This window comes from Sorghum bicolor, chromosome 6, assembly GCF_000003195.3.
Source record: "Sorghum bicolor cultivar BTx623 chromosome 6, Sorghum_bicolor_NCBIv3, whole genome shotgun sequence".
In the NCBI taxonomy this organism is placed as follows: domain Eukaryota; kingdom Viridiplantae; phylum Streptophyta; class Magnoliopsida; order Poales; family Poaceae; genus Sorghum; species Sorghum bicolor.
In genome coordinates, this window is record NC_012875.2 from 52,879,714 (window position 1) to 52,889,481 (window position 9,768).

Consider the following 9,768-nt stretch of genomic DNA (forward strand, 5'->3'; position numbering starts at 1 on the left):
CAGCTGAGGCCACTGAGAAGAAGAGGGTAACTCGATCTCCCTTTGTTGGCTACTCCGGATGGAGGCGGTGACGGCGGCGGTGATGGCGGTGGTGGCAACGACGATGGCCCCAAGCTGAGTGCGGTGTGGGAGCACCGAGGCGAGCACGAGGGAATCCACGTCTTCATCAGCTGAATCCTGGAGCCTCGACGACAGATATCAAATCCATTCAGGTATCCTCCCCTGTCCTGTCACGTTCTTCTACCCCTTCTTGTATTTCTGTTCTTCAATTTTCTAGTATGATCGTGTCGATCTTGTGCTAGTCTATTTAGATGTGATGGTGTGATACACTGATGCTGCTGCTCCAAGTGAGATTTTAGATCCACTTCAATCAATTTTTACCTGATTATACTTGCTTATACTATAATAATGATCTATCTAGACCATTGTGTGCTTGCTATAGATAATTGAGCTAGTAGCATCTTTGCTGCTTTCTTGTGCCTAGCTAGGTCATCCTAAAGTGCAGGTCTTTCCTTTGAAGATACAACACTTGACTAATTATCATGCTAGTGTTTGACACTTTCAGTCAAACCTAACGTCAATACTAATAATCAATAAATATCACAAACAAGATCGACCACGGGTGACACCTCAAGAAGTCTTGTGTGTACATATATATATAGGCTGGATGACACAGTTTTGAGACATAGGTCAACTAAAAATAAGCAAAAGAAAACCAAGACAAGTGCACTCTGCTTTGTGGGTTTCCTGGAGGTCAGTCAGAGCAATGAGGATTATTGGCCATGGCCGGTGGATGGCAGGGTTCTGGATCTGGGGCCTGGGGGATGGCGATGGTGGAGTTTGTAATTTGTGAGCTGGGAGGCAGTGTGTTGGGGATGTGGGCGGGGTCGGTGGCATTGCGACGAGCTGGGCGTCGTGCGCAGGTGGCAGTTCCGGGGTAGAGAGAGTAGGGCGATGGCGAATTGAACGGGGTGGGGCGAATCGCTGTTGGCGGGGGTGATTAGCGTGCTTAATCACACCGGTCGGGGTGATTAGCGGCGCGAAAACAATGACATCCCGGGTCTCTTTAGTAGTATATATATAAGGTTAAGAACATGCAGTTTCATTGTCTTTATGTCTATGTACATTACATCTAGCAAGCTAGGTAACAGTAGATTTATATATGTATCAGTGTCAGTAGATGCCGAGATGGAACAATGGAAGTAAGTCTTGATTAATTCCAGTAGAGATGAGCCGGGGTGCTGGAACAGTTGAAGGCGGTCTTGTGGTCAGTAACTGTAATCCCCAGCAATGGTCACCATGTTGTTGAGGTGGATTGATGGTAGAGGATATGCGAGTCTTTGTTAGTTTGTTGGGTGATTGATTACCTCCCCCATTGCCATTCTATGCTGTAACAGAGAATGTAGATTTACAGCAGGCTGCAACTATCGCTGCAATGACTGAATGATATGTGCTTGATCTGCTTCAGAATTCAGAACTTAGGCATGGATTGCTTTGCATCCATTTTCATATTCACATCACTCTATTCTCCATCCATTTATTCTTATTTGCATGTACTGCAATCTCTCTGAAATTTCACATTTCCTTGCAATTTTTAACAATGCTTCACATTTAACTTGCAACTCTGTGTTGCAGGTTAGTGTCTGCAAACATGTGAGGATCTTAGAAGATTATGGCCTTTTGATCTTTGGAGAAGTTCTATTTAAATCTTATTCTCTGGTCAACATCTATCTATGTTGTTTTTCTTCTGTAACAGTGGATTAGTGCATTGATCGTCCTTTGCAAAGTTTTGTTTAGACTTGCAGCAATTATGAACTGATCTGAGGTTTCTGAAGCAACCATTGACTTCCTTGGATAGGTTATGGTCACTAATGATCTTGAGCAATGACATGCCTGCTTACTGAAGATATGCTCCCTCCGTCACTAAATGTCTGTCATTTTCGCTTTCTGAGAACATTGATCAAATATATATTAAAACATATTAATATTTATGATACATTAAATTTAGTTTTTTTAATAAATTTATTTAAAGATAGAAATGTTATACGTGTTTCTATAAATCGAGTCAAAGTTATTGGCATACAAATTCTGGTGATAAATATTTAGGGTAGATGGAGTATATCTGTATATCTGAATTATAGTTAAGAAATTGTGTATTCTAATGCATGTTCAAGTAGACAGCTAGAGTATGCGCGCTGCTTCATACAGTATGCGCGACGACGGGGCGGCGACCGGAACACCCGCGACTCCGCGAGGGATAGAGTGGGCGGGCGCGCAGCCGGGGGCACCGCCCACCACCCCCACTGGGCGCACTGGCCGTGTGGTCCAAGGCAAGCGCTGTCCCTTCGCCCATAAATACGTCGCACTTGCGTTGTACCGCGCCCTGTTCGTGATGATTATGGCAGGTTACAGTACAGCCACGCCTTTATTTCCGATGATTATTTCTCCCTCGCTCACAGTCTCACATGGCCACGGCCTGCGACCCTGCGTGCTGCTGCCCTCGCCGTCGTGATCTCTAGCGCTCTGATTGGCCCCTCCCCTCTCACGGCTTTAAAGAACTGCCACTCGCTCTCCTTGCAGGTACCACCTAGCGTCAGTTTCAGCAGAAGCTGCTGCTGGCTGTTTGTTTGTTTTCTCTTGAAGCTTGCAAACAAATCTGGGATTTGGGAAAAAAAAAACGCTAAAGGCTCCATGTGTGTGTGATGGGGTTTGAGTTATAGCTCCCTCCCTATCTGCTGACGCATACACTATATATCTTTTTTTGTTAATTAACACTCCTAGGCTCCTCCGTGAGACTAGGGCCTTGTTTAGTTCCAAAATATTTTGCAAAATCGACACTGTAGCTCTTTCGTTTGTATTTGACAAATATTGTTCAATCATAGCCTAACTAGGCTCAAAAGATTCGTCTCGTCAATTTCGACCAAACTGTGCAATTAGTTTTTATTTTTGTCTATATTTAATACTTTATGCATGTGTCTAAAGATTCGATGTGATGGGAAATCTGAAAAATTTTGCCAAATCTTTTGGGAACTAAACAAGGCCTAGACAAACTGCATGAGAACATGCTATCCGATCATGAGGCTGACAGCTCCCTTTTCTTTAAGCAAAAGGAGGGTGATGGCGAGTCTTGGGTAGCAGCAGCATTTGTTTAACCTGCCATGCACCCCTGTTGCTCCTTCTACCTTTCCCTCCTGTCCCGGTGTTGCCATGCAAACCCCTCCGCTCGCTGGGCTGCCTGCTGCGTGCATTGCATTTGCACCTGCACTGCACCTCCACTGCATGCCACTCTGGAGGCCCCTAGGCTGTGGGGTGTGTGGGCGGGCTTGCCCTGATCGCTGCTGTCTTTACTTAGGGGCTGTTTGAAAAATTTTACAAAATTGTTAAGATTTTTCATTACATCAAATCTTACAGGATATGTATAGATCATTAAATATAAATTAAAAAAATAACTAATTACATAATTCGTTTGTAATTTGCGAGACAGATCTTTTGAGCCTATTTAGTCCACGATTGGATAACAGTTATCAAATACAAACGAAAATGCTACAGTAACCAAAATAAAAAATTCACCAACTAAACAGCCCCTTAAGCCGAGGAATCGAGCCACACACTTGGTCCGCACCTAAAATCTAAAACTTTTCAAGATTTCCTATCATATCAAATCTTCGTTGCATTCACGGAGCATTAAATATAAATAAAAAATAACTGATTACACAGCCTAGAATTTGCGAGACGAATCTTTTAAATCGGGTTAGTCCATAATTAAACAATAATTACTAAATACAAACGAAAGTGTTACAATATCTAAAACAATATCTAAAACTTTAGGTCAGCGTCACTAATCCCATCGTTTCACTAGGCGGGCAGCGGCAGGTCCAAGCAAGTAATGAGCTTGCTTTCATTAGTAACAAGACAACGTGTCCGGATAAAGTTATTTTTGTCCTTGACGACATATGCTCCCACTTCCTCTACTAGTGGATTTGTATTGAGAAATATAGAAAATACACACACTTAATACAAATCCAATGGTAAAGGTAGTAAGAGCATATGCCTTTGAAAAAGTAGAGAAATGCTCCTACTACAACCTGTACATCGTAGCACTCCTTTTTTTTAAAAAAAAAAGGTTTACAGCACGACCTGCATTTTAGGCTCCAAATCACTTGTCCTACCAAGATCTCATACTATCGTCAGTTAACACACGGAGCCTACTCCCAGGTCCCAATGGGGCGAGTGTAAGGCCTTTTCAGTTGTCAATTTTTTTTAGATTTTAGATACTGTAGTATTTTTATTTGCATTTGGTAATTATTATCTAATTATGGACTAACTAGACTAAAAAATTCATTTTATAAATTAGAGATAAACAGTATAATTAATTTTTATTTTCGTTTATATTTAATACTCTATGCGTATACCGCAATATTTGAGTCGATATGACAGTAAAAATTTTTGGAAACTGAACCGGACCTTACTTTGTGCACTGTCAGGATGGGGAAAAACCATCACGAAAATATCTGAACTGCACACTGCACCTTTCCAAAACGACCCTTCATGCGAAAGTTCTTTGCAAAACACAGGATCCATCTGCCCACGTTCTGACGCCCGCCTCGCGACGCGTCCTCATCAGCAGCAGAAGCGAGGGACCACGCCTCTCCCGGGCGCGGGAGGGCCGGGAGCGCGGGAGCCAGCCCGGAGAGGCAGAGACGCAGACCGGCAGAGCGCGCGTGGGCAGCACGGCGCGTCCGCGCCTACCCTCCTACACGTACGCGCAAATGTTGCTGCACCTGCACGTACGCGCTCAGTCGCCTCCCCAGCCCCAGCCGGTGTAGTGGTGGAGCGGCACCATCCCCTGCACGACATCGCCACGGGCAGCCGGGCAGGCCTGCGCTGCGCTGCATCAGCCAGTGAGCCAGCCAGGTCCGTCTACTTCTACCGCGAGGTGAGGGTCGGTCCAGTCCATGTCCAAGGCCAAAGGACGACAAGGACCACATCCACAGCACTGTTTGGTCGTGTACATGATTTTCATCTCGTCTGTCACCTCCCACAGGTCACCGATTCGTCCCGGCCATCTTTCCCGGGCTGTGCAGTCATGCGACTCTGGACTCGTCCTCCGCCGCACAGCACAGCACAGCCCGCCCGGCGCCTCCTGGCTTGGCTCTCCCGCCTGGCACGGGGGATGCCTGTTGCCTTGGCCAATGGCCAGTTTGATCGGATCGGCCAGAGGACCGCCGGGTTTTTGTTGTCATCTCGCTGCGCGCGCCGCATCGTTGGATGTCTGGACCTGCCGAACGGGTCTGGTTGCGTCTTTCCCGACTTCCCGTGCTCTCGCGGTGACGCAGCAGCGCCAGCGCGGCGCGGCCCCCCGTGCTCGGCGCACAGCGCAGTGAAGGCAGGAACAAGCTAGGCCCAGCAGGCCCACAAAATCGTTTTGATATTTCGAGACCACACCGCAGTGCTGCGGGTCCGTTCGATGACAATTGGTGTTGAGAGCTCGTCGTGGGAGGGCGTGTCATGCATGCCGTGTCATCGTGTGTTGCTTGCAGCGCGGGGCGCTGCGGTTGTGCCTTTCCTGGCTCGTGGGCAACGGACCAATCAGAGGAGTGAGGCCAGGGGAAAAGCACCCCCCACCTCACGAACCGGGCCGTCGCTTCCTTGCAGGCAGGCACGGCACGGTCCGGTCTCTAGCCCTGCCACTGCTACAAGCCATAGCACGCAGGCTCGAACGCCCAGCACGAAGCGATCTTTGATCTTTCTCGTCACCGTCGTCGTCGTCGCGTCGATGATGAGATCAGGACCACGCAGTGCATCATGCAGCCGTATCCGTGCTAGCTGGCGGTACATGCCGGCCAAGTGTCGGTGACGGTAGGGCATCAGCGACGCACGCAGCCGCTGCGCCCGCGATGCGAAATACTAGCACACGCGACGCCAAGGCCTTTTTTCTCCTTTCCGTGTGACAGGCACCTGGGCGTTATTTAGTTTCAAAAATATTTTAGATTTGGTTGTATCATTTTTGTTTTTATTTGATAAATATTATCGATTTATAAAGTAACTAGGCTTAAAAGATTCATCTCGTAATTTACAGGTAAACTATACAATTAGTTTTTATTTTTATCTATATTTAATGCTCTATGTATGTGTCACAAGATTCGATGTGACAGAAAATCTTAAAAAGTTTTTGATTTTTAGGGTGAACTAAACAAGGCCCTAATAGGGTGTAGCCTCCGTAACCTCTAGCCCACTAGCTCTTAACTAGTCCATGCTAACACTACATCTTTATCGAGAATACTTTTGTATATAAAAAGGCATAGTAAAGTTATTTCTCGTACTAACCATCTAACTTATATTCTGCCTAATTCCTTAATCATGTACTAAAGATCTTCAGAGAGGTTGTCGAAACATTCGTTTACATGACTCCTCAAAATATCGGCCAGGTGAACAACGCCGCAGAGATTGTGGCACCCCCTTACCCTGGTGAGATCAAATTTCGAACTTGCGGTGGGGCATGCGAGCTTTTTTCCTTCCACGACAGGTGGCATTTGTATGGTGTTTTTTCGATGAGTTTAGGATTCGAACCTACGTCGTTTGTACCGTCGTTCATAGACGGGGGAGGGTGTGGGACAAAGAGGGTGCGCCGATGAAAAGGTGAGAAGCCTCATATTAAACTTCGTTTCTCAGCTCTTGGATTTTACGTAGTCTTTTTGTGATCTCTTGATTTTAATAGAGATAAATTTTTTTATATAATTTTTAGGTATATAATGATTAAACTACTCAATAAAATATGTTTTTCTTAGTAGACCTAGAATAATTTGAATTCAATAGAGATTTTCTAGAGGAGAGACGTCCTCAAGTGGCGGAAAGAGGCCGCACATCTCCTCGACGGCGACAAAAGCAGCCGGGTGCCGGGCTCTCTCAATCTCTACTGTACTCATTAGGGCACTCACAATGCAGACTTTATCATAGAGTCTAAAGTTATTTATTACCTCGAACAATATGGACTTAGAGTCTAAATAAGACTTGGAGTCTTATTGTTTCTATCTCTTTCTTCAATAAATAAGCTGCCACATCAGCAAAATACCATAAATAATATGTAATTAATTGTCTTGGACTCTGTGATAGAGTCTTGCATTGTGAGTGCCCTTAGGCCAATCTCAATGCATGTTTCATGAGAGTGTCATGCACATTAAATAGGGTGCCACATAAGCAAAATTGCTGACTTGGCAGGATCATTAAATGAAGGAGTTTCATCAGATGAGAGAGAAGTTTCATCCCCATGAAACTCATCTGGCTCGGTTACCTAGTTTAGAGTCTTGTTAACTGTGCCACGAAACTGTGCATTGAGACTGGCCTTAGGTAGCCGGTAGGCACGACTGCACGTCCACAAGCGTGCCTGTAGGGATGCCCAGAAACGGCAACGGAGCTCACTCCCTCCGGACTTCCACAGAAGTACAGTTCTCAATTTTTGAAAAGTCAAATATTTTATTTCAAATTTGACTATTGTTACATAAAACAATACTAATATTTATGATATGAGATATCTGTCATTAAATTAATTATATAACTTTTCTTATAATACACCTAGTTGGATAATGTTGTGAGCACGTCATCTTTTTTGTTTTCTGGCCTTTTAAGATTCTCACAAATATAACTTTTGATTTTAGAGTATGGATCCAGGGTTTGACGCCAAGTTAACACTGTTTGACGACAGTGATAATGGTGCCAAGTCCATAAACCACATGCACAACTACACACCCTTGGCACTATAGTGGATGGCGGCGCCAAAAGCATTGTTAGCTTGGCGCCAATAATAATGGCGTTAAATTCTAGGTTTAGATTTTGAACTCCAACTACTAGAGATGTAATTGTGACAATATTTAAAAAAGAGACCAGAAAATCTGACTACCCATGTAGTTTTAGTTAATACTTTAGTTTTTTTTGACACATTCATGTTACATGATTTATACCCATGTAGGCAACCAAACAATATTTCTTCTAAATCTGACTACCTACATGCAAGGAATCAAACAAAAGAGCATGCATACATTCAGCCTAACTATGGTGAGTCAGGCCTATGGATAGGGATCAAGCTACACACATACGACCAACCAAACAGCCAAGAAAAGCAGCGGCGAATATGAATACTGAGTTCCAGATAATCCTGAGACAATGAGGACTGAACCACCAACCAGGACTCAACTTTCTCAAAGTGATATATACGAAGCAATAGCCCTCCGAAGCTTCAATATACATTAAACAGCGCACATAATTAGATCAGGTGCTCCAGATCTTGGCAGCAATTAAGTAGAAAAAGATGGGTGAGAAAAGAAGAAGAAGAAGAAGAAGGCAAAGAACACAGAAAACAATACACGAATGCAGTACTTGATGTAAAAGTGCTTCCTTGTCCTTGTCAAAGAACACTCACTACTTGCAGGCTTTTAATCTTTTAGAGAGAGAAAAAATGCGTTCCTTTGTTCATTTGATTGATCCAAGGGGAGGGAAAAGGAGGTAAAAAAGTCAGGAGAATCTTAAAGTGGTCAGGTCCATCTATGCAATGTCAAGGGAACCCCTCTAAGTGCTTCTGTATATACTAACATGTGTAACATCTAAACCGTTAGTCTAGACATGCAGCGGTGCCTATCATAGCGTTGAACATTCTCGTCGTCGCAGAAGTAGCACTCCACCGTATCCATCCCTTGCAAAGTGATGCAATAATACAGACTTTCCTACCGAGAAAGGGCTAGAAAAAAAAAAGCAGAGTAAAGTAAAGATAGGATTGTTGATGCATATATGTACAAAAGTGATGTAGAGTACATAGCATGGTCCATCCATATACACAGATGATCAAGAAGCTAGAGTATGTCTATCTCTTCATGCATAAGCTACCTCATACAGGGAAAGAAAATCAGTAGAAACAGGTTAGACCAAAGTTGAGGCCGGTGATCATGATGAGCAAAGCTACTACAGCCGTATATGTCTTTTAGCTGACCAATCAGTGAGGAAAGGAGGAAGCAGCCAGGACAAGATCATGAAAGGGAATGTGAACACAGGTCTTAGACATTTGCTTTCCTACTGTCAATCGTCCCGTGTTTAGTGAGTAGTGATGCGTGCTCAGGCGCAGCTTTTGGACAGGGAAAGTGGTAGTAGTGTTACTGCCAGCTCTGAATCTCTGAAGACACAGATAGTGCCAAATTTCTGGACTAAAACTGCATTAGATGTTTCCTAATTTTTTTACGGCTATATATCCATATACCCTGTATAGTCTGTACCAGAGTTTAGTGGACATAAACTTACCGGTACTCACATGAGGCCAGTGTGGGGCCAAATGGGCCTAAAATATGGGGGCCCAAAGACTAGTGCGTGTCACTGTGGAGAACAAAGATATGCCAACCAAACTCCACCCCAATGCAAAAGCTGCAAAGCGACGTATTTTTGGGCTTTTGGCCCTCGAAGCAAGTCTGCTCCATGGCACGCACGTACGTGTCTCGTTGCGTGTGGACGTCCCGTCCCTCTGGGCAAAAGTCGTGGGTGATGTTGATGAAAGAATGTGGAGAAGAAAAAGGATCTCGAAATACAAAAGTGAGGTGAACCTGGAATGGGTCGAGGATTCAGATAAGCCAAGCGATGAAAAGGCTTAGCTAGCTCGCTGCACTGGCCTGCCTGCCGGAAAGGAAAAATAAAGAGAAGGGTGGACTTTGCATGCTTTGCATGCGTTGCGATCACACACGAACACGAGTACACGACTAGGTCTTTGGTGCGTTTGCACATTTACATGCG